Source organism: Schistocerca serialis, chromosome 3, assembly GCF_023864345.2.
Source record: "Schistocerca serialis cubense isolate TAMUIC-IGC-003099 chromosome 3, iqSchSeri2.2, whole genome shotgun sequence".
NCBI classification, from domain to species: domain Eukaryota; kingdom Metazoa; phylum Arthropoda; class Insecta; order Orthoptera; family Acrididae; genus Schistocerca; species Schistocerca serialis.
The window spans coordinates 117,810,624-117,836,105 of record NC_064640.1 but is presented as its reverse complement, the minus strand read 5'-3'; the positions used below and the strand labels follow the sequence as shown (position 1 = coordinate 117,836,105).

Here is a 25,482-nt window from a genome sequence, read left to right as displayed (position 1 = left end):
GTTTACATGGGAAGACCCAGAATGTGAATGAGTGCTTGAATAATGTTGTGTGGTGCTGTGTGCCTAAAAATGTATTTGTTGGCCTTATGACTCTTAAGTTAGCAGTGTCTGATGCTGTAATAACTTTTAATGGTGGGTACTATGAAAGACTTAAGTTTCTGGAGAAGTTAGGGATAAGATTTGAACAGAACACAGCTAAAGGACTGCAGGAACTGAATCAGCTTTGTGTACACGAAGCACAGTTAGCTGCTCAGCAAATGACAAAAGAAGCAAGAAAGAAAAGGAGGAAGCAAGCACTGGGTTGTTGTGACACTGAAGAAGACACAGACTATGGGCCAGGGCAATTCTAGTGCATAAAAGATGCAGAAATGTAAGTCTGCGTAATAATTCGTAACAAAAAAAGTTTTAAACCTCAAGACATGAAATTTTCACAGCATGCCAAGTGTGGAACTAGAATAATTAAAATATCCTGAGTTATTTTGTTTTTATGTTAATTTATTTACAAAAATCTGTCAAAAAATTGAGTGTTTGAAAAAAAAAAAAATAACCTGCCCCAGAATAAAATTTTAGTAATAATTCTAGTTCAGTGTATCTAGAAAAGTGCATTCAATAATTATGGAAAATTGTTAGTTGGTGTCTTAAAAAGTTTCGAAGATAATGGGTCACAAAATTCGATAATTTAACATTGGCAGCATAGGACATACAATGTCCCCTTAAAACTCAATTTGCAGCCAGAAAGACAAAACAAGTTACTGAGAGAAAAGGCAACAAAACCAAAAATTTGCATTTTCTCTTATAGCCGTGGGTGAGATTTGGCCATTATTCTTATGAATAACCAATTGGAATTTTTAGTTATAGGAATTGTAAAACACAGGGCTCCTCTCCAGGAAATAGTTAAAGACATGTACTTGTTAATGCATTATTAACAGAAACTATATGAAAACACAACGCCAGGAATAGCACTAAAAGCACCTGTGCCTAACGAAACTGTACTATTGGAAGAAAAAGAAACAGCTGTGTCAAAAAATTCACTTGCAATTAATGAAGAAGCAGATAGGAAAACTTCACCTACAGACACACAAGAAACTGGTGGCGAATTATTACACAGTCAAAATTTGGATACTGCTATTCAAACAACAGTTCAACAAGAAAACTCTACGAGATCACAACATACTCCCACTGCATCATATTCATCATTGGGGAGTCACGTTTCTTCTGGGAGTATAGCTTCAAGCAACACTATCTCAATACCTCTGAGAAGGTCATCAAGAAAAATAAAAACGTGTCAGCTAATAACAAAGATTTTTTATGGTCAAGCCACCTCTTTCGCAAGAGGACACAGCAGACATAAATCTTCCTCACAGAGAAGAATGCGACAAGCTTAACATATATTGTCACAATGTATAAGGATTGAGAAATAAAGTAGGTGAACTTGAAGTTCTTACGAGTGATGCTAATGTTTTGTCAGACGTGCACTTACTGTGTATTAGTGAACACTGGCTAAAAGAGTCAGAATTACCTTATTAGTGTATTCAAAACTTCAGATTAGTCCACCACCATTCTTGGAAAAATTACAAAGGTGGTAGGACTTGTATCTACATAAGAAATAGCATTAACTGTGAACCTTTCCATCTGCGTGAAGTGTATTCCTTAGACAAAGACACTGAAATAGCTGGGATAGTACTTGCTGACTAAATATGTGTATGATGTGTGTATATAGATCACCTGGTGGTAACTTTTCTGTCTTCCTCAGAAACTTTGCACTATCGCTAGAAAACGCATGTCTCAATAACTCAAAAATATAATAATATGTGGTGATCTCAACATTGATTTCCTTGAAGAATCTGCTCGAAAGTTGCAATTAGTAAATTTAATGGTGTCATTCAACTTAAATATGAAAGTTAAAAAACATGACCAGCAGGATTAAACAGCTGTCTTGATCAGGTTGCTACTAACACTGATTGCACTGTTAAAATGATAGATATTGGTTTTTCAGATAATAGTGCACAAACAATACATTTTAATCCACCACTCAATGTACTCCCAATAGGAAATACAGTTATTAAGTGTAGAAGTTATAGTGACAGTAACATAAATAACTTTGTACTTAGCTTAAAGAAAGAAGACTCGCAAAGTGTATTCACGTCTTTAGTTACAAATGAAAAATATGACAATTTTCTGCAGATATATGAATATTACTTTAATTGCCATTTCCCAGAGAAAACAAAGACTATCACTAACAAAAAACAGAATGCATGGGTCACAAAAGGTATTAAAACTTCATCAGAAAAGATGAGGCTGCTGCACAGACTTAGCAAACTGGACAGTGGGAAATCCAAAGAGTTCAATGTATACTATAAAAATTTCAAAACCACGTACAGGAGAGTTATCAAATGGGCTAAAAAAGCTCATAATGGTAACACAATTAGGTGTTCTTCCAACAAATGTAAGACAGTCTGGGGTATAGTAAATCAACAGACTGGTAGAAAGTTAAGGATAGAGCATAAAATCACACTAAATATAGAAGGACAAAAGAATGAAAATGCACATTAAATTGATTCAACAGTTATTTTTCAGAAATTTCCACAAATCTCCTAACCGGCTCTTAAAATACTGTACACTCTCTTCCATAAATCTCCTGACTAACTCTCCAAACACTGTACACTCTCTTCTCAAAAACAATACTCCTCTAAACTCCTTCTTCCAAGCTCCTACAACATCATATGCAATTGAAGATATTATTAAAATAAAAGTTAAAAAGATTTATTCTGCAGGGCATGATATGATGTCCTGCTTCTGGAGTGGAGGGAATTAAAGGGACTTGAACCTAAGACCCCCAAGAAAAAACTGTCTCAGGTTAAAGGGGATACGTGTACCCCGACAATGTTGAAGACAGGCAGCAAGAGAATAAGAGATTAATCTAAGACTCACTCCTCCCTGAATAAGTGAGCCCAGAAAAAACTGAGGCAAGAAATAGGGAAACAGACCTATAGTACTGCATTATCGGTTTTTAAGATGGCACTTATCCAGGAAGGCTATCCGCTGGTGGCCATCATCTCGCAGCAGGAGGAATCTGTACAGATGGCCCTCTTTGAAAAGATTGGGGGGATGCTGGTCCAGGCCCCACTTCAGGAGGGTCTGTGTAGATCGTGGTACCCTCATTTTTGTCTGTGATTGGGTGCACACAGTGGAATGGCTTAAGGACAAGGTGCCCATGATATCCCCATGGGAAGATGTGAATCTGCTGCTCAAGATAGCAAAGGTATCAATGTGGGTACCAAAGATCCTTAAGGATGTCTCTCCTAAAACTCTGTTCAAGAAAACAGGGACTCAGAACCCAAAAGTCTCGACAGAAGACTGGAGAGTAATCAACCAGATGGTTGTACTGGAAGGATGAACCCTGGTGGTGGAGGTCGGAGAGAAGTCCATGAAGGTGATGTGAGAGCAGGATCTGAAATTGTTTTTAGGGTTCTCACAGGTCACTGTCAGGGTTCTCAAAGACCTAAAAGGCAATGGTGGCAGCAAGACGGATACTGGAGTTGCTGCAAATTAATCTGCAGCACAATAAAGGGGTCTGTGCTACCCTGACCCACTGCCTGGGGAGGCAGGAAATGGACATGGCCCTGATACAAGAACCCTACTTATATAAAGGAGGTGTATCAGGCCTCAGTGGCACTGGAGGTAAGCTGATTTTTGCTAGAAATTTAAGAAACTCCAGAACATGCATCTATGTAAGAAATGGAATATCTTTCATGCCAATGATGGATTTCTGCTCCAGGGACCTAGTGAACATTAAAATGCAGCAATGTGAGGAAGGTATCATGAGGGAAATTATTTTGGCCCCTGCATACCTTCCTTATGAAGACAACTCTCCTCCTCCTTTGGAGGTGAGGAGACTGGCAGAGGCTTGCCATAGGCAAGGTGACCACCTGCTGGTGGGATGTGACACCAATGCCCACAACCTAGTGTGGGGCAGTAGAGGTGAGTACCTTCTTGAATTTCTGTTAGCTAACAAGTTGGAGGTCCTGAATAGGGGCAAAGAACCTACATTCAGGAATAGCAGAAGGGAAGAAGTAATTGACATAACTTTTGGTTCTATGATGATGGGCAGCTATGTCAAAGAATGGCATGTGGTGTTAGAGCCATTCTCATCGGACCACATGTACATTAAATTTGAGGTTGAAATGGGAATCAGACAGACCATGACCTATAGGAATCCCAGGAAAACAGACTGGGAGACATATAGGAGGGACCTTGACTTAGGCTTATCAGAAATTAAAACCTCGATAAGGAATCCGGTAGAGTTTGAGGAAGTAGCAGAAGCTGTCACCTCTGCCATAATGACCTCATATCAGGACAACTGCACAATCACCAAGAATTGCTCAAATAGGAGTGTGCCTTGGTGGAATAATAACTTGGTAATACAAAGAAAACAGGTACGAAGACTGTTTAACATCGTGACACATAAAGGACAATGGGCTAAATATTGTGGGGCCCTTGTCAACTACAACCTTGCAATCAGACAAGCAAAGAAGGTGTTCTGTGAGTAAGTGAAGAGCACAGCTGCTCAAGCCAGACTTCACAGAATCCTCACTAGAGTACCAATCAATCCAGGAGGTACGTTGAGGAAGGAGGATGGGAAATATACAAAGACAGCACATGAGATGCTGGAACTGCTCCTCAAAATTCACTTTCCTCAATATGCTCTGCTGGACAACACAGACCAGAATGTGACCTCGGAGAGACAATGGTTCTCAGGCACTCAAAGAGAGGACTGGGAATCGGCCAAGGAGTGTGAGGACTCTAATAAAATCCAACAGGTGGTGGGAACATTCCAACCGTTCAAGTCACCTGGCCCAGATGTAGTTTTTCCATCTCTCATGCAACAGGAAGGAGAGAATTTCATAAGAGTCCTATGCAGGTTATTCAGAGTTAGCCTAGCAGTAGGAATCATTCCCAATGCTTGGAGGGCAGTGAAGGTTATCTTCATTCCAAAGCCAAGGAAAATTTATCATACTAAGTCCAAGGATATGAGACCAATCAGTCTGTCCTTCTTCATTCTCAAAACATCGGAAAAACTGGTTAATGTATACGTTGGGGAGAGGAGGCTAGTTAGAGCCCCTCTACATTCAAACCAACATGCATATCAACCAGGTTAATCATGTGAGACAGCTCTCCACCAACTTGCTGGGAGGGTGGAGAAAGCACTTCACTTCCAAGAAATAGCCCTCTGCATCTTCCTGGATATCAAGGGGGCCTTCACTAACACGACCTTCAACTCCATGTTTAGGGCAGCAGAGGTGCGTGACCTAGGGATCACTATATGTAGGTGGACCAGGGCCATGCATAGTGGAAGGAAGGTAGAGGCTACCATGATGAATGAAAAGATGGTAATTAACACCTCTAGAGGCTACCCACAAGGAGGAGTTCTGTCCCATTTTTTGTGGAATCTAGTGGTGAATGTACTCATTGAGGAACTAAATTCCAGACAATGCTTCTGCCAAGGATACGCAGATGACCTTATCACAGTAATATTTGGCAAATTTACTGACACAGTTAGAAATATGGCACAAGGAGGATTGGACTTTGTGCAAAAGTGGTACATTAAACAGTATCTGAGGGTTAATCCTAAGAAGACTGTAGTGATGCCATTTACAAAGAGGCATATCCAACACTCCAGTTGGAATCTAAAGCTCTTCAATGCAACACTACCTGTGAAGAGGATAGTGAAATATCTAGGGGTAACCTTAGATGGAAAACTAACATGGACCCCTCGCATTAAGAGTATCTGCTCTAAGGCAGAAAGTACTCTAGTGACTACCAGAAGGGCTAATGGTAAAAACTGGGGCCTAAGCCCCAGAGGTATGCACTGGATATATAAACAGTGGTTAGACCTAGGATTTCCTATGGGGCCGTACTGTGGTGGAAGAAGGTAGAACAGCAGGTTGCAGCTAAGGAGCTTGCTAACGTGCAGAGACTGACCTGCTTAGCCATAACAGGCAGAATTAGCAGCACACCAACCGCTGGGATGGAAGCCATGCTGGACATGCCTCCACTACACCTTTGGGTCAAGATGGAGGCAGCAGCTGGGGCATACAGACTTAAAACTGGCAAAAACTGGATCTAATAGGGATATCCAGAATTACACGCCAACATAGTGAGTGAGGCAAACATAGGAAAGGCTGCCAACTATATAATAACTCCCAACTGCTTCAACAAGCCATACAGTATAGTAATTAGAAGCAGGGAGCAGTGCGAAAAAACAGTTTGACACCGTACGGGGGACATTGTTTGGTTCACCAATGGTTTGAAATCAGATGAATGCATTGGGGCAGGGGTGTAAAGGGATCAGCCAAGACTGGAGGGCATCGTCTCTCTAGGAAAACTGGCCTGTGTATTACAAGCTGAAATTACTGCAATCAGGAGAATATGTGTAGATGCTACAATGACTGCAACATCTACGTCTATCCAGACAACTAGGCAGCCCTGAAATCACTGGCAGCTCCTGCAATAAGATCTAAGATTGTTGCAGAATGCCACAGAGCTCTGGTGGAGCTAGGGGGAAACAATAGGGTAAACCTAGTATGGGTCCCTGGCCACTCAGGTATCTGTGGCAGTGAACAAGCCAACAGATTGACCAGGATGGGGCAACAACTACATTTATTGGACCCGAACTTGTCCTGACAATCACCAAGGTTATGATCAAACTAGAACTATGAAACTGGCTCAGGAAACAGCACATACAATATTGGACCAAGGTCCATAAACAAAAACATGGCAACATAATGATGTCCAAGCCACGTTTTAAAACAAGCTGTGTAATCCTGGGATTGAGCAGCAAAGAGAACAAACTCATGACTGGACTGATGACTGGCCATGGGAATTTAAAAAAACACCTACACACAATGGATATAATGGAAGAAGACCCTAAATGTAGGATCTGTGATGAGGGTGAAGAAACTGCATCACACCTAATCTTCGAATGCATGGCATTGGAGAGCAAAAGATACAGAATCTTCAGGACAACTAGACCTGAAGAAATTGTGTCTCACAAAAAACTGATAAAGGGACTCCTTGCACTATTTAAGGACATTGGTTGGCTTTACTAGATATACATGGAGTGATACTGCACAATAAACTTGGTTTCGGTGTGGGCAGTGGTGGGTTAGACCTAAGCTGTTTTAGCTTCCCTGTCAAAATCAGACCAAATCAAGCAGACACAGAAAACTATAGGCCAATTGCTATACTATCTGCATTCTCAAAAATATTTGAATACTCTATGTCAATTAGATTAGAAATATTTTTAAATTCTAACAACATGATCACATCTTCCCAATACAGATTTCGGAAAAATAGGTCCACCAAACATGTTTTGTATGCATTTCTAAAAAAGAGCTCAAGTTTCATTGACCATAAACAAACTGCTGTTGGTATATTTCTTGGTCAGTCCAAGGCATTTGACATGGTCGACCACAAGCTGCTTCTTATGAAACTTCAGAAGTATGGGATTAGAGGTGTATCCCACAATTGGTTCCATAGCTACCTTAGTGAAAGAAGGCAGTATGTAGAAATAAGAAAATCAAAGACATCCAGGCACTGCAGGTCAGATACACTACATACAACAAATGCATCCCTCAGGGATCTGCTCTTGGCCCTGTTCTTTTCATATTGTTCATAAATGATCTCCCAGAACACATACCAAATACCAGCTCCTTTCTGTATGCCGACGACACAGATGTACTGATAACCAATAGAGATGACGCATTGCAAGATGCTGTTAATGAAAGTACTTGTCAATTACAATCTTGGTTTGAAGACTACTTATAAATACTCACAAAAGTATAATTATGAATATCCACACTGGCCGGAGTGGCCGAGTGGTTCTAGGCGCTTCAGTCTGGAACCGCGCGACCGCTACGGTCGCAGGTTCGAATCCTGCCTCGGGCATGGATGTGTGTGATGTCCTTAAGTTAGTTAGGTTTAAGTAGTTCTAAGTTCTAGCGGACTGATGACCTCAGATGACCTCAGATGTTAAGTCCTATAGTGCTCAGAGCCATTTGAACCATTTTTTGAACTTCCACACTAGAAAAAATCTTTTCTCATTCAATGCAGTTATAGTCATTGGCAAAGGTGACCCTGCAAACAGGCAGGACACCAAATTTCTTGGACTTACCATCAGTAACACTCTAAATTGGAAACCACATATTAAAGCATTGTCACAAAAGCTTAATAAATCCTGTTACTTATTAAGATCATTAAAAGACGAAGCCAGTGTAGACACCTAGAAGCTGGTGTACCATGCCCTGTTTGAGTCTGTCTTGAGCTATGGCCTAATCTTCTGGGGAAATAGTTCTGTATCTCTCATAATTTTGAAGTTACAAAAACAAGTGGTAAGAATAATGAAATGTAAAAAAAGAACTGAACACTGTAAACCACTGTTTAAGCAGTTAAAAATCCTGTCACTGCCATTCCTCTGTATAATGGAACTAGCTTGTGTTACAGTACAGCATTTGCAATCCCTCCACAGAAATGCACACCGTCATAAACGACACCAGAAATAAAACCCAGTTACAAATTATAGCTCATAACACAAAATTATATGTTAATGTGGTTAAGTGTATGGGTATTAAAATATACAGTCACCTCCCAACAGACATAAAACAAGCAAAAACCCAAAAATAATGTGAATTAATTAAAGGAATTACTACTAAATCACTGTTTCTCTTCCATACATGAATGTCTCGAAACAAAATTTTAATTACTTGTAATAAGCTATTTATTCACTTGTAGATGTTTCTACTTAGTAAGATAATTTAATTATTGCATCTTATTTATATTCTGTCTGTATCTCATATATGTGTTCTGCTATGTGAAGTATGTACCATAAAATTTTAATTACTTGTAATAAGCTGTTTATTCACTTGTAGCTATTTCTACTTAGTAAGATAATTTAATTATTGTATGTTATTTATATTCTGTCTGTATCTCTTATATGTATTCTGGTATGTGTAGTATGTACCACCACTGTTATCTCTCATCACACATCACCTTTTCTATATTTTGTCTATATATCCCATATGTATTCTGCTGTGTGAGTTATGTACCACTACCGTCATCTCTCATCATACACCGTCTTAACATAATTTTCAAATTTACTTGTCCTGTATCATGATGTGCTTTGCTATACAAAATGTATGATGTACAGGACTAATAAAAAATAAATAAATAAAAATACGAAATATTCAGAAGCTCAAAATAGTTCAGAATTCAACATGATGATTTACAAATTAACGCACATGAAATAATGAGTAGGAATTCAAGTTAGATTTCTATACTGGAACACATTCAGACCTTAGGGCAGTTAGAATTCCTTTAAAAGTTAAAATAATGTAGCAGCCGCACATCAACCAGAATCAGTCATCTACATGGCTGAATACAGTACTACACCACATGCACTGCTGCCTGCTTCAAGAACTCGCATTAAAGTGTCTTCTTCAAGATCTCAACGTAAAGTGTCCCAATCACTCCCTTGACTGCACCACTTGAAAAAAGTATCCATCTCTTGACTCCAGTAGTGTTCCCCTACTACCTGCTTTTACATTGGCAGAAGGCTATCCCCACCAAAATGACATAGTTCTTATGTTCTACAGACATGTTTTTGACTCAACTTTACTATTTTTCATGCTAAACTAATATATTATAGTAATAATTAAATAAAGAAATGCTATAAAAATTCTATCACACTCATAAGGGTTGGTCCAATCTGACATATGGAAATCTGCCCTGAAATTTTTTATACAGGAACAAATACCCAAAGAAACAGAATGTCAAAATTGTAGCTACGAAGACACACTACAAGTATTTTTTATAAGAATGTTGAAAATTGCCAAATTCATAACTCACCAGGCAGTTGGAGTAATGTACATCCCCACTGTAGCTCTAGTAGACACCACATTTGTAGACATGCCTGGCACATATCCTTGATTGATGGCACATGGTTAAACGCATAACATGGCACAACATGATCGTAATTTGTTAAGCAAACTTTAGTTTCTATTGATAGTTTCACTGACACAGTTGTTCACAGTGACCATTCGCTCCAATTTGCAACTCGTTTAATATCCATAATAATTAGCAGTTGCTCTTCTGGTATCACTAAGTATAAATAATGGAGGTAAATCTGAATTAATTTTCTTTGTGTATGCTTGCAAATAGTATCTATCTTAGTGCAGTAATGTCTTTTTGCAGTAATGTGGAATCCAATTAATGTTTTCAATCTCACAAAGACAAAATACGAAGAATGTGGTATGCCATCGAAATCATCTACTTCTCCTGAAAACCTGTCTATAGTGCGTTCAGAGCAGTAGGTAATCAAGTTCACTTTTGGTCATTTTAGAGTTATGCCACTTTTAAGTACTATTTATGAAGCTGGTTTCAGAGCATAAAACATTCATGTCCATGAAGGGAAGCAGCCTTTTGTCCAGGGCACAATGGGAGCATATCCATTGTCATAATTTGCATGGTTGGTTTTATCAGTGTGTAAGCTCTGATCAAAGGAGACTGATTACTATGAGTAATTTGTCTGAAGATATGGAAGACAACGCATCAGAATGTCAGCATTCTATCTCAGGTAAGCTAATAATTGCTTTACACAGTGTGTAACAAAAATGTATGACATAAGTTGCAGGACAAATTACTTATAGACAAAGAAATTGTACTATATGAACATGGGTCTGGAAACACTTTGTTGCCATGTTACAACTCAGTTTTTTCAACTTATTAATCATGGGGAACACAAGGACAGAACATTAGAATCACGGGTAACATGCATTATTGATGATGTCTGGTTACGTTGTGCACTGCAAGTGTTTTGCTTTACATGCCTCTGTTGCCATGTGATGTACATCATTGCTTGTTTACAGATAACATGAACTATTCCAGTGATCAGTACGACCATTTCAACCACACAGGTTACTATGTAGAGTTATACACAGACTTGGGGCGTGCAGTGACAGTGTACACAAATGCAGAGATGACAGATGCCCCTTGTGACGTTTAGGTTAGCTGGTGGCAATGGTGCTCACACTCATCATTTGCACCAGGAGAGATTTTTGGGATGAAGGTGCCCCGACAGAAAAAACGTTTGAAGCCATTGATCATCATCTTGGCAAACGTGGAGCATTTAAACCTGATACTGTGACTACATGAAGCCTAGAAGGATGAGGACTCTACTGTGGGAGGCGGCAATTCTTGATGCAGTTGACGACAACCCTAGTGTCAGTCTATCTATGTAGCTGCAAAACTGAATGTTGATCATATAACTGTCTGGAGAGTGTTACATGAAGGCCAACTGTATCAGTACCACTTAAAATGCTCTTCTATAAATGGTCTATTCAACAAAGTGTGAACCCTAATTTTAGTGTAACAGTGCTGTTCACAGACGAGGCATTGTTTCAGTGAGATCAGATTGTAAATTTTCACAAGTGGCATGTATGGAAAGACATCACCCCATGCAACTGTTGAAGCAAATCATCAACAAAGATTTTCTGTCAGTATTTGTGCCAGAATTGTTGGTGACTGTTGGGTAGGGCCTCACTTTCTTTCACCCAGCCTCAACGGACAAACTTATCATAATTTCAGAGAGAATGTTCTACCTTATCTGTCAGCATATGTGTCTTTAGCTGTGTGACAAAACATATACTTCATGCACAATGGAGCACCTCCTCATTTTAGTGTTTATGTCTGTCTGCTTCTAAATACCAGATTCGGTGATAAATGGATAGGTAGAGATGAACCAAGTGCCTGCCCTCAACACTCTCTGGACCTAAACCCACTGAAATTTTATTTGTGGGAACATTTGAAATCTCTTGTGTGAAGTACCCCAATACAAGATGTTCAGAGTCTCTTTGCCCATATTATGGAAGGCAACGAAACCATACGCAATGCTGCAGGGATACATCAGCGCATCTGAGATTACCTATAACAGCAGTTGATGATGTAATAATGCCCAAAGAGGGCATATTAACATCACCTGTGAGAAAGATTTGAATGTGGTTTACTGGTGTGTTCTGCTCATGTGTGTTTCCCATGATCAGTGAGTTGAAGAAAATGAGTTGTAACATGGAATCAAAGCGTTTCCAGATTCATATTCATATAACATAATTTCTTCGTCCATGTGTGAGGAATGTGGCAGTTTGCGCCTCGCATTATTGTTATATACTGTATATTTGATAAGTGAGAATTAAATAATGAGTTAATTATCAGACTGGGCTACTGAGCTTAAATGCAGTTGATGTCAATAGCGTCTGCAATCAAGATGCAGCAGAGAGCAGAGGAAGAAGTTCTTGACATTCCGAGAAGTGGGAGAGGTGTATTAGCCAATGGCAATGGAACTGTGGGTAGGAGTGTACAATACTACATCATAAGGCGTAAGAGTTACTGCTAAAAGCCTATCTGCTACAAGCTGCAATACCACAATTGACTTAAAGAAGATGAGGGAGAGAAAACATATTTCATTTCTTCTGGAAACTTAGTGATTACAGTCTACCAAATTTGTACTTTCAGTGACTTGTTCAGTCGGGTCTGATTCTGAAGTCCCAGAAAGGATTCAATTCCAGAAATCCTACTGGCGTTAGCTTCAAGTATTTCTTAAGTAGTGGAGCTAGATCTGCAAGGGTGTGTAACCTCCACATATGATGAAACATTTATTCAGACTCATGTATCTGCCAAAACAGGAACATTTGAAATGGCATTGTCTGTCAAGAAATTATGTCAAGATACGAGCGTGAAGTCCCAGCCATTGATTACAAATTATCGGTATCAGGACATTTATACTAAAATAGTTATAGTGATTTTAGTTTAGTAGAGGAAGCCAGTGGGAAAGTTTTGAACATTTACACTCCAAACAATTAGATGGCTAATTAGACAAGCAAAGAAAATGTCACTCAGATCTGAGGTCACTGAAATGAAATTCTCAGACTCTTATCCACCAGACACTTAACCTGATGTGTAGTTTGATGATTTTGACTTAAAAAAGAAGCCCAGCCATCGCATGACATATTTCTGTAACATCCAGCAGGGCCCTCTATCCACCAAATGTCGACCAGTAACAGATCCAAAGAAAAAGGACATAGAGGATTTATTGCTATACATTCCGCCTGTGTATCACCAATTTTTCGGGAATCTACCATGTGACACTGCCACTTGCAAAAGCAAGCAAATGAAAATTGACTCTAAATTGCATAACTTTCTATTTGGAAATATTTATTACAAGCAAACAGAGGGAATAAAATTGTAACTATATATTCAGGAAAAGGAATTTTCTTTACTGTTTCCATAACAGAACATGAAGACTAGAATAAAAGGGAGCTATAAGTGCAATACATGAGGTGCACAAAAGAATGAAGTCCAAAAGTTCATTTTTATTTCAAGACAGCATGTAACAGCACTTAAAATTACTCTTCTTAATCATGGGAATGCATTATACAAAATATCCTCTAACACTGAAACATAGTAAAATAGTGTAAGCTTCTTCCTGTAATTAATTATTGAGCAAAAACTTTGTCAATTTTCTCAGAACTTTCTTTTTGTGATTTGATTCCCTTTTGCACTGAACTCCTCATATGTTTTATTAGTTAGTTAATGTCCTCGACATTCATTCGAATGATGTCGACATTTCGCCAGAAATTTCGGAACTGTTAGAAGAAAGAGGAAGTAAATCTGACGTTTTAAGTAGCTGTGATTCAAACAATGATTGTTAGGCTAATTAAAGCCTAGAGCAACAATACAGTACCTTCCCAACCCAGAGAAAACATGGGGATTAATAGTTTTCAGTGGCAATGAAAAATCTGTAAATTGTTTAGTTAAGAGGAGGAGGGATAGAACACTGGAAGTTACGGTGTCTGCAAAGCTGGTTCCATTTCATAAAATCTAGATGTGAATTGTCCAAATGTAAGAAAGATTCGCATGCAATATGAACTCGGCACCAGAATGAAAATCGCAAAAGTGTGATAGGAAAACTACTTGAAAGATTTAGAACTTTTTGTGGGAGTCGGTGCACCATTACCGGGGGAGATTTAGGGGAACGGGGATTCCGAATTGCAAGTGAGGTGAACATTACTGATTTTCTGGCTTCTTCAACCTCGTTAAATAGATTTGGAAGATTATGCGGAAAAGGATATCATGAAATTACTAAGTTTACTTTAAGAAAACATGTAGAAAAGATGTTATTAATTGGCAGTACTTCCATTGACAAATTCGTAGCTTCTTGTTCTCCCATAAGCTGATGTATATAAAGCCAATCAGTTACGTTTAGTGTTGGAACTTTCTGCAAACCACACTTCATCATTTCGAATGAAAAAAAGAGAGAGGCGCTTGTGCAGTCGATGAATGCTATGACATATTTGTATACAATAATGCCAGTGAGAAGCATCAGTGGATTACTATTTCTGCTGTTTTATATCTGTCTTCAGGAACCTCAAGGCAAATTAGGACCAAACATTAAGAAAAGGACTGTTTAGTTGCAAAAATCTTCTAATCGACGTAGCAAAATCAGGAAAAATGGAAGAGAATAATTTCCAATAACTACACCTGAAACATTTTTGTTGTACTCTTGGTCTGGACATAAGGACACCTCTGTGTTTAGGAGGAGGACAAAAAGACTAATTCGGATTCCACACGGAAATATAGTGTGATTCAACCCCTCAATAAAGAAATTTTTCTACAGTTTGAAGCATTTTTCATGAAATTGTTGGTGAATAGACTTTCCGATGGGTCTTTGCCATTTCAGGTTTATCAGCGTAATACTATTGTTTAACTTCAGTCAGTTGTGCATTGTTAGTTTGCTTCAACTTTTTATGAGCTTGATCAAGTATGCCTGGTACTTAGTAAAATATGCAGAACAACAGGCACAACCATTTCTTGCTCCATCCCAAGTTTGTCTTAATAAAACTAGTAATTACTTTGAAGTGGCCAAATCCATTAATTTTTCTTTTATCATACTTGACTTGTGTAAGGAAAATGTTTGGTTTCGTCATCCAATATACTCTTTGCCCTTATGTGATGACTACAATCAATAAAAAAGGAACTGTTTCATTGCTAGTAAAATATCATTATTTAAAAATTATTGTAAGAACTGTGCTACTGGAATTTTTATAAAGTATTTCATGTCAAGAAATTAAAAGTCCCAATTACTTGAAGTCGTCTGTACTGTAACATTAAACACTGTCCTGGTTTTGTTTCATCTGCTGGTCACTTGTGTAACAATTACATCTGCAACAGCAACTGTGAATATGAACTGCAAGTTATTAAAATAATAATGATTTGTGAAATTTTTAGTATGGTATGATTGCTTAAATTTCAACAAATTTAGTTTGTGTGTGCGCATTAGGACTTCGAGCAATGTGGTGCTCTGTTCTCTTGCTGGGGCTACGTCTGCTTATTCGAAGGATTGCGCGTCGAAGGATTGCACTCTATGCAGGAAGTGCTGTACGAGCCACCATTATAAGCAGTAGCTACTTCGTACGGTAAAACTGGGTAACTTCAATTTAAAAAAAAGTACTTGCAGTGCATCTTAGCATGTAAAATTTTGACAGTGCATTTCTTTTAAGGAATTGTTCCTGTAAGAAAAATTTCAAGGTAGGTTCAGACATGTTGGATTGGACCATTTCGTTACAGGCCACTCACAATAAATATAAATATAGATTTCAGAATGAAATTTTCACTCTGCAGCTGAGTGTGCACTGATATGAAACTTTCTGGCAGATTAAAACAGTGTGCCAGTCCAAAACTCGAACTCCGGATATTTACCCTTCATGGACCAGTGCTCTACCAACTGGGCTACCCAAATTCAACCCATGACCCATCCTCACAGCTTTACTTCCACCAGTACTCATCTCCTACCTTCCAATCTTCACAGAAGCTCTCCTGTGAAACTTTAAGGACTGCTAATCTTGTAGATTTCACAGGAGACCTTCTGTGAAGACTGGAATGTAAGAGGTGAGGTACTGGCGGAAGTAAATCTGGGAGGATGGGGCGTGAGTTGTGCTTGGGTAGCTCAGCTGGCAGAGCACTTGCCTGCAAAAGGCAAAGTTCCCGAGTTAGAGTCTTGGTGCAGCACTCGGTTTTAATCTGGAAATTTCAAATAAAGGTTTGTTTGTAAATAAATAAGCCAGAGCTCTTGAGCAAGCGTACTTGCGTTAAATGACAACCAGTCGCCATTAAATATTGTTCAAATGATTTCTTATGCCTATTTGGTAGAAGCATCTTTCAGCACTCTTTTCAGTAGTGGTGTCAGCTCACAAATGAGATTAATCACTTCTTAAAATACCATGGTTTTCTATCATCGACTGTAATTATATTTCAATTAAGTTATTCGCAAAATAGTAACATATTCTTTAAATAATTATACAATTATGAGAAGATGTGAGGTATTCATGCTGCATTCAGTGTTGTGGAGGACACGTTGACAAACATTGGCATAATGAAAAGGATATAAAAATGTAATAAAGTAATAAATAAAAATGATATAGCTACATAGCTCTCAGGGATGATAACTATAGTGCAATTTTGTCATCTGAGATATAATCTGCTGAAAGTGTATGAAGTGTTTAAAAGTTATTAAGACCAAGGTTCATTGTAAAATATTTAAAACTGTAAAATATTAACTTCTGTAGTTTTTAAGACATTGAAAATATTAATTGCTTCATTAGATGAACCTCATTTTTGTATTCAGATTTGTTCTGTTATTTAACTGTGATTTATTATAGAATTTCTAAGAGCTGTGAGTAGCAATATTTCACACTGTCTGACATTCCATCATTTCTAGTGCACCATCTGTTCTTCAGCTAAGTGAGCAACCACTGTCTGTGTTCTCTGCACTTGGGATTTTCAAGTTTCCAGCCATGCTGTCTGCCTTCGTGCCTGGGCAGTGCCATACCGGTTGCTTTGACAGATCAGTGCAGCTTGTCCTGGGCATTAAGGCCGCCAGCTAGCATTCAGCTACACAAACAAATTTGCCTCACCTCATATCAATTTTAGGTGGCCAAATAACTCGCCTACATGTGAATAACATTACAGCATGCACCTCAGCGAAATGGGACATGCAGTTACAAATTTGGACTCAAATTTATATTTTATGTACAAGCAGGAGAAAGGCCTGATTCTAAACATCCTTGAGACTGTTGAGATCGTTCACAATAAGAACATACTCCCATTGTATACTTTAAATAACCAGATGGTTTTCCATTGTATGCTACTGCATTGTAATATGACTAGTTTAGTATACAGCAGACTGCCTCCAGTCCTTTACCCTTATGACAGCTACTACAGGGTATGTAAATTTCATGTATTGGTATATTTGGACATTCATGTTATGTTATGTGGTTCAGTACTCTGTCCTTCTGGTTTCCTATGTTTGTCATTATGAGTGGGGGTCTCAAACTATCTGATGTTCATTCTCGATTCTGACTTGTATGTTATTAGTAAGTGTCTTAAATAAAGTTTATGAACTTATAATGTTTTTTAATTCGTTTAGTCCTTCAAGTTGCACATGCATGCACATGTAGGCCAAACTGCTTAATTAACTTCTCACTTCCTTATTTTTAATCCTGCACAACTTTTTCTTTTTGAGTTTTTTTTATCTTTGTAGTAACTGGGCTGGTTAACGGGTTACGTTTCTCAGACAGATGCTCCACTTATGGTATCTTATTTTATTCTTATTGTATTACATTTTAATCATATTTGTTACATTAAGTATAGTTCTTTTTGCCATAGCAACTCATACCCTACACTATATGCCCCAATGGTGTACTGGTTATTTTTTGACTACTTACCCTCTTTATGGGGTTGGATTTTGTGACGATGAACGTTGGCGGCATATCCCTGCATTAGTCTATATTACACTACTGTAAGAATTTTTAATTTGGTCCACTTTCATTGATTGTCCTTAATTAATTTTTTTAATGTATAGATTACAAGGATGCCTTCATTTCTATGTAGAACCACCTGAAGATGCTTCTTCAATGCAGTGAAACCGGTCATGAATAAACTATCAATTAACAATTGTTTGCGATTTTATTCACACTCAGTTTACCTCATATTTTTTTCAGTAGGAGGCAGTGTGGTACAGAGTCAAGTGCCTTCCTGAAGACATGGAACACAGAATCAACCTGAATGCTGTTATCTCCAGCACGGTGCATCTCATGGAGAAACAGAGCGAGATGAGTTTCGAAAGATCTTTGTTTGCCATTCATGTTGGTTTTTACGGAAGGGATTTTCGTTATCCAAAAACATCATAACTGAAACGAGGGACTGTATGATGACCTTTCACAGTGGAACAATTTCAGAAGCCTGATTCCAATATTTCGGCCTTCACTCTGTTACCTTTGGTGCCAGTGTCGTCACTCAGTGACTGAATAGAGGATTTTGAACCGTTTACTGATTTTACACAAAACCAAAACCTCTTAGGGTTTTCAGTGGGATAGCTTCACAAAATTTTAGTTTCAAAGTCATTGACTGCTTCTATCATTGCTCTCCTTACGGTCATTTTCGCTTCTTTCAGCTTTTGTTTGTCTGCTAGGTTTTTAATTCTCATGAATCTGTGACGAAGATCTCTTTGTTTATGTAGCAGTTTTATAATGCAGCTATTAAACCACGATGGGTCTTTTCCACTCCTTATGATCTTGTTTGGAACATACTTCTCTAAGGAATATTAAATGATGCCTCTGAATTTTTTCTATTTGTGCTCCACATCTTCGTCTTCAGCACTAAATATTTGTTGTTGACTACTCAGGTACTCTGCAAAATTGGAAATTTTTGATAAATTCTATGGGACCAAACTGCTGAGGTCAACGGTTCCTAGGCTTACACACTACTTAATCTAACTCACGCTAAGGACAACACACCCACTCATGCCTGAGGGAGGACTCGAACCTCCAACAGGGGGAGCCACACTAGCAGTGACAAGGCATCCAGGACCACGCAGCTACTCCGCATGGTAGGGTACTCTGCAGTTTGTGTGCTGTCACTCTTGCTGAGCAAAATATTTTCCTACCTTTCTTAATGTTCCTTATAATACCCGTAGTTGTAGTTGCTATCACAACCTTACGATCACTGAAACCATCCTCCATATTAACTGATGCAGTAAGTTTAATCTGTTGGTAGCTAGGAGGTCTAAGACATTTCCCTCTCAAGTTGGTTCACTGATTATATGCTCTAAGTAATTTTTGGACAAGATGTTCAGAATATTGTCACATGAATTCCTGTCTCTGGCACTCGTTTTCATAGCATGACTGTCCCAATGTATACCTCCAGGTTAAAGTCACCTGCTACAATGGCATTATCAACAAAGTTATTAACAATATTCTGCAACTTCTCTCTGAAGCTCTCTACCATTACAGCTCTTGACACATGTGGTCTGTAAAAGCATCCGATTTCCACTTTTGACCGATCTTCAGTGCATCATATTATCGTTTTATGTGCCAAACCATGCTTTCAGATTTATCATATTATCGAGTGATGTGTCAAACCATGCTTTCAGATGCATTTTGAGCCAGGAGATCAATGGGAGGAACATCCTATTGCTTTTACATCAAGACATCTTAATGGAAAACGGAGCTGAGAGAAATTATTCTACAATGGGGAGAGAGAGAGAGAGAGAGAGAGAGAGAGAGAGAGAGAGAGAGAGAGAGAGAGAGAGAGAGATGCATAACCTGATGTAGAGAGCAACATGCTTCTGGTGTTATGTATACAGAAAGAAGTTTAAAGTAGTGCCAGATCATACTGCTTTGAAGTGGTTACTAAATCTGAAAGACACATCCATTAGCCTGACTAGGCAGGCATTAAAACTCAGTGAGTTTTAGTACAAATAAATTCTAAGCTGGAACATAGCAGTAGTAAAAGCACTAGGTCAAGAGATTGCTGAGTGGCAAGCAGCACAGAACGTCAACAGAGAGTGTAACTAGTACAACAAGCAGCAGCACTTCAGCATGTATGATGGATTATTGAGTAGGGTGATTAAATTAGGACCATGTGTGGTTGTACCAACATAGCTGAGGGAAGTAGAAGTATTGAGGGGAATGCATGATCACAGTTTATCTGGCCATGGAGATTCCAGAACAATGAATCAGAGGGAGGCAGAGATATATTGGTGGAGGAGACAGAAAAATAACGTTGATAAGTGTGTCAGGAAACGTGTACAACATACACAGCATGTGCATTTGAGCCAGAAACAGGCACTACTGCAGAGGTTACCAGGAATAACCAAAGCTTTGAGTTTTATTGAGGTGGATGTGTTAGGACCATTTAACCAAATGCCAGCAGGAAATCATTATGTTAACCATCATAGATCATTTCTCTTGTTACCTTGAGATGGTGCCAATACCAGACCAGCAGACAGTTGCAGTTGCACAGGCATTGGTGAATAGATGGGTACTGAAGTTCAGAGTGCCAGAAGCAATAATAACTGATCAAGGAACTGATGAACGAATTCTGTCAGTTGCTGAAGGTGAAGAAGTTCAGCCCAGTTCATCCTCAATCAGATAGAAGGACAAAGTGAGTTCATCGGATGAGTAGGAGGCTGCTTAGTTACTACATGAACTCTCACCACACAGATTGGGTCACATATCTATCTTTTGTTGTGAGTACGTATAATTCAAAAGTACGCACTTGCATGATGTTGTCACCATTCGAGTTAGTGTGTGATCAGAACACGCCATCGCCATTCAGTATGTTTAAGCAGAAAGGGAGTCAGTCTGGGAATTTATAAGAGTAGTGAGAGAGACTTGGAAAATGGTTCAGCAAGCAAACACCAAGCCACTTAAAGGCAAGAGGAGGCAGTGAAACGTAATGGGGTTTTACTTCAGTACAAGATGGGCAAGTGGATAATGTTGTTAAATCTGTATACTTCAAAAGGAAAGACAAAGAAGTTTATGAAACAGTATGAAGGCCCATAGAAAGTGATTGAAACCATGCCACCTGTGAATGTGAAGCTACAGTTGCCAACAAGGTTAACAGCTGTACATGTCTGCCGTCTGCTACTATTCAAAGGTGCACAAGAAGCACTCCCAGGAGTAATATTAGTGTAACCAAGGAACAAAGTGAGAAAGGATGACTTGGAGAGTGAAATATTGGAGGAGGAGGAGGTCCATATACCTCGTACACCATATGCATTAAGGTCAAGGGACAGTTATGGGTAGCTTTGTGCGTATATGTTAAGGTAAGAATTATGTGTAGTAACTGTATGAAACTGGATGTGATATTATCTAGCCACAAACAAAAATTAAGTTTGGTATTCAATGTACTGGAGCTAAGGAATGAGATAAGATGGTTTGAGGAAGTGTTTACAGAGTTCCAGCAGTTAGCGAGTAGTAAGGGAGTATTCAGGGAGATATCAGAAGACCTGAAGACGTTGCTCATGGCATATGCACAAATGAAGGAGCAGATGCGAGAGGTAGTGGGAGTTGTACCACATGAGTTGCAAAGGATGAAACATATGCTCAATTGAAGAAGCAGATGCAAGAAGTGTTGGGAGTAGTGCTGCATGAGTTGCGAATGATGGAAAGGGGATGGATAAATGCTGATGACAGGATACTTAAGAGCATATTTGGGACAGTGGATACAAGCAACATAAATGAGATGAATAGGACGGCAGAGGTGGTAAGAGAATTGGCAGAATGGAGTATGGCAACTGTGGAATGGCATTCCATGCAGATCATGAATTTGGAGAGCGGTGTGTTGAACAACACACACATGCTTTGGCAGCTAATTGGGGAGGTAATGGAGTATGCCAAGGTACAAAGTAACACTCTAAACTGGGATTTAGAGGGAGTGAAGCACAGATGCAAGTATTAGGTGCAAGAATAACATTAACATGACTGTTGCAGTCACTAAGGGATAGCACCTGGGATGCAAGGTTGGAGATGACAGACTTGCAAGACGCCATTCATGAGGTATTACATGGGCAATTGAGTCTGGTCCTGTTGTCTCTCAGGCAATATCTGAAGGGGTAGAGAAAGGTGTGGAAAGAATTACTGTCAGAACTACAGTTGGTAGCAGAGCACAGCAGATATAACCTGCCTTTTTACTACCATGCAGCAACAGTGAATGTGGAAAAAATAGTGTATGGTTATAAATATCAGTGAAGGTATTGGATTTGCAGAAGTATACATTGGTTACACATTACATGGTGTATACATATCCACTAAGGGTAGGAACAGAAGCCGTCCGGTGTGTCTGAGTGGTTCTAGGCACTTCAGTCTGGAACCGCGTGACCGCTGCGGTCACAGGTTCGAATCCTGCCTCAGGCGTGGATGTATGTGATGTCCTTAGGTTAGTGAGGTTTAAGTACTTCTGCGTTCTAGGGGACTGAAGACCTCAGATGTTAAGTCCCATAGCGCTCAGAGCCATTTGAACCATTTCTAGGAACGGTGGGGAGTCTGTGCAAGTGAAAGCAGATGGTGTGTTACTAGTTATGGAAGATGGGGATTGGCAATGGTAATGATCAAGAGTGAGCTACAGTAGTGCCAAAGGAGGTTAGTCACCATATGTCCAACTTGCGAGGTCCAGATGGAAGGAAGAACATACGCCATCCAGTTGTTCAGGGCAAGGTAGAGGTTCATCCATGCTGGAAGGAGGTGATGTAAGCAAAGCCACACTTCCTGAGAGCAGGTCTATATTGAGTGTATTCAATGTGTGATGACATTATAGTGATGACAAGTTACTACCAACAAGGGAAGCTCATGAGTGCAAGACGCTTACAATTGAGAGGCAGTGGGTTTCATGTACCTTCACTCATGACGTACGCGATTTCAGAGAGTACGCGTCCATACATTTCGCAGTCCCACTTATAAAGAAATTGCAATGAAATGAATACCCCTAGCTGCATACAGGCATTGATACAAGTCAACAGTAACAGTTGAAAATGTGTGCCCCAACTGGGACTCGAACCTGGGATCTCCTGCTTACATAGCAGATGCTCTATCCATCTGAGCCACTGAGGACACAGAGGATAGTGCAACTGCAGGGACTTATCTCTGACATGCCTCCCGTGAGACTCACATTCCCAACTTATTGTCCCACACAATATTCATAGTGCCTCTGCCCATTATACTCATTACTCGCAGTTTTCTGCCTATTCCCGTAACAGTTCGGGCACTGTTTGTGCATCCGCACAAAAGAAGATGGTCAAATGGCCGGTGAGCCTTTTATATATATTGAACCATTTCTAGGAATGGTGGGGAGTGGCCTCTGTGAAAGACTGCAGCAGTTAGTCACCAGCAATTACAACTTGCCCACAGTAATAAGCAACCATCACTTGATGAGGTCTAGTAGTTGGCTTGAGGAAATACAAAATGTGATCAAAAGTATCTGGACACCTGGCTGAAGAAACTATATTTTCAATGGGAAGATATACTTTTTTAATGGAATTTGAAACATGTTGGAAAGATGGGTTCATTTACATGATGTTTGTTAAGTTTTGTAGTGAAATTTCCTAAATGTAAGTGCCCAGGCAGGTGGCAAGATGCTCTCATCTGCTGAGGTAGTAAACATGACTGAATGCAGCTCGTACACATCCCAGGAACAGTGCATTGTGAAAATAAAGACTGTATGGAATTCAATAAGGACAGAATTCTGTCATGACGGCTATTAATGAGAATCTAAAGGAGGTATTTGATAATAAATAAATGACATTATCAAAAATGATATAACAGTGCTTCTTGAGTTGTTTCTTGTCCGTAGATCAATAAGAATTCAAGAAATTGTATAAAAAGAAGACTTACTGCAACACCACTTGCTTCTTGTAAAGTCAATTAATTTCAATGCATAAAATCAGTTGATAATATGAACAAGCACCTGAAATATATTGCTGAGCATATAAAGTGATGTGGCAGTTGGCAGTAAATCCTTAATTTTCTGAAATTATCTCACTAATTTCTGTTTTTTGAATTGAATTCATGCTTTTTGGGGTCCTCCTACTTCCATAAACTTACCTGCATGCAAATGTTCCATATAGAGGTGTACTCCAACCACATATGTAACAAAATAAAACGCTTTATTTGAGTTTAATAATTTTATACAGCATGTTATTCAGACTGATTACAGGAGTTACATAGTAAAGCATATAAATAAAAATTGTAGAAAAATGGAAATACATGGCTAACAAGCATCTAAATAAACATATAGGACATTTTTAAAACAGCACAAATGATCTATTGCCAGATTAAATATTCAGTTTCGGTTCCATGAACACTGATGCTTGGATTGATTTGAAAATGAGCATGCAGAGTGCACAGAACAGATACGAGTTTTTCTACCTATTTAGGGGCACAGGCTTCTACCACATGTGTCTTCATGCTATTTGCCATTGTTGGTACACCTGGTACACTGCATTTATCAAAGTTACCAACAGAAAAGTATCCACTGGCTTGACAGCAGAGCATGAAGGCAACTGAACAATGCCACCATGTTCTGTACACCATTTCGGGTATGTTTCATTCAGAATTTACAATGGTGCTGACCAGCTCATAGAGCTTAATCCTAGTGAGACACAGAGGTGAGCATTGCCTCGATTTCACCCACACAGTTGATTAACAGTCATTGGTCTGATACACTGCCCAGCCTGGTGTGATTTTTAAGTTATTTTCCACACCTGTTTAGGAAAATGCTGAACTGGTCACCAATCTCCACCCTGAATATACAATTCACAAACAGTTAAAATATGGTAACACACAGAACAAAGTTTATATGATTTACTATCAGACAGCAATGTCTAGTTTCCACCCTTAGATTAACTGATAACTATGATGATGGGACAGGCATATAGCTACAAAGTTAAAATAAAATAAAATAAAATTTAAAGATATTTTATGGTGTAATTAGAAGTCCATATTCAAGAACTGTTGGCAGAATGTCTTTTAGGAAACACTTGTACATGTTTCCAGTTAGTATAATTTAAATAAAACATTGTTCAGTGACGAAATCGGCAATGGCCTTACCGCAGTGGATACACCGGTTCCTGTGAGATCACCGAAGTTAAGCGCTGTCGGGCATGGTCGGCACTTGGATGGGTGACCATCTAGGCCACCATGCGCTGTTGCCATTTTTTGGGTGTACTCAGCCTCGTGATGCCAATTGAGGAGCTACTTGACAGAATAGTAGCGGCTTCAGTCAAGAATACCATGATAACGACCGGGAGAGTGGTGTGCTGACCACACGCCCCTCCATATCTGCATCCTCAATTGAGGATGACACGGTGGTTGGATGGTCCCGATGGGCCACTTGTGGCCTGAGACAGAGTTTTTTTTTTTCCCAGTGACGAAATCACAGAAGATTTCAAACCACACGTACATAAGAAGGATCAAATGCCTCTGAAATTCACCTTGTTTGAGTCAGCAAGGATTCTTTACCATCTGTTAACATATAATGCATAAATATGCATATTTGTGGTTGGGGAGTGTATCTTTGTCAATAAACAAGATCTGCTGT

At 39.1% G+C, this 25,482-nt stretch overlaps 1 pseudogene; it reads left to right on the top strand.

Annotated features, from left to right (window-relative positions):
* The first annotated feature begins 24,978 nt into the window (after window positions 1-24,978).
* On the top strand, window positions 24,979-25,096 carry LOC126471816 (5S ribosomal RNA; annotated as a pseudogene).
* The last annotated feature ends 386 nt before the right edge of the window (window positions 25,097-25,482 follow it).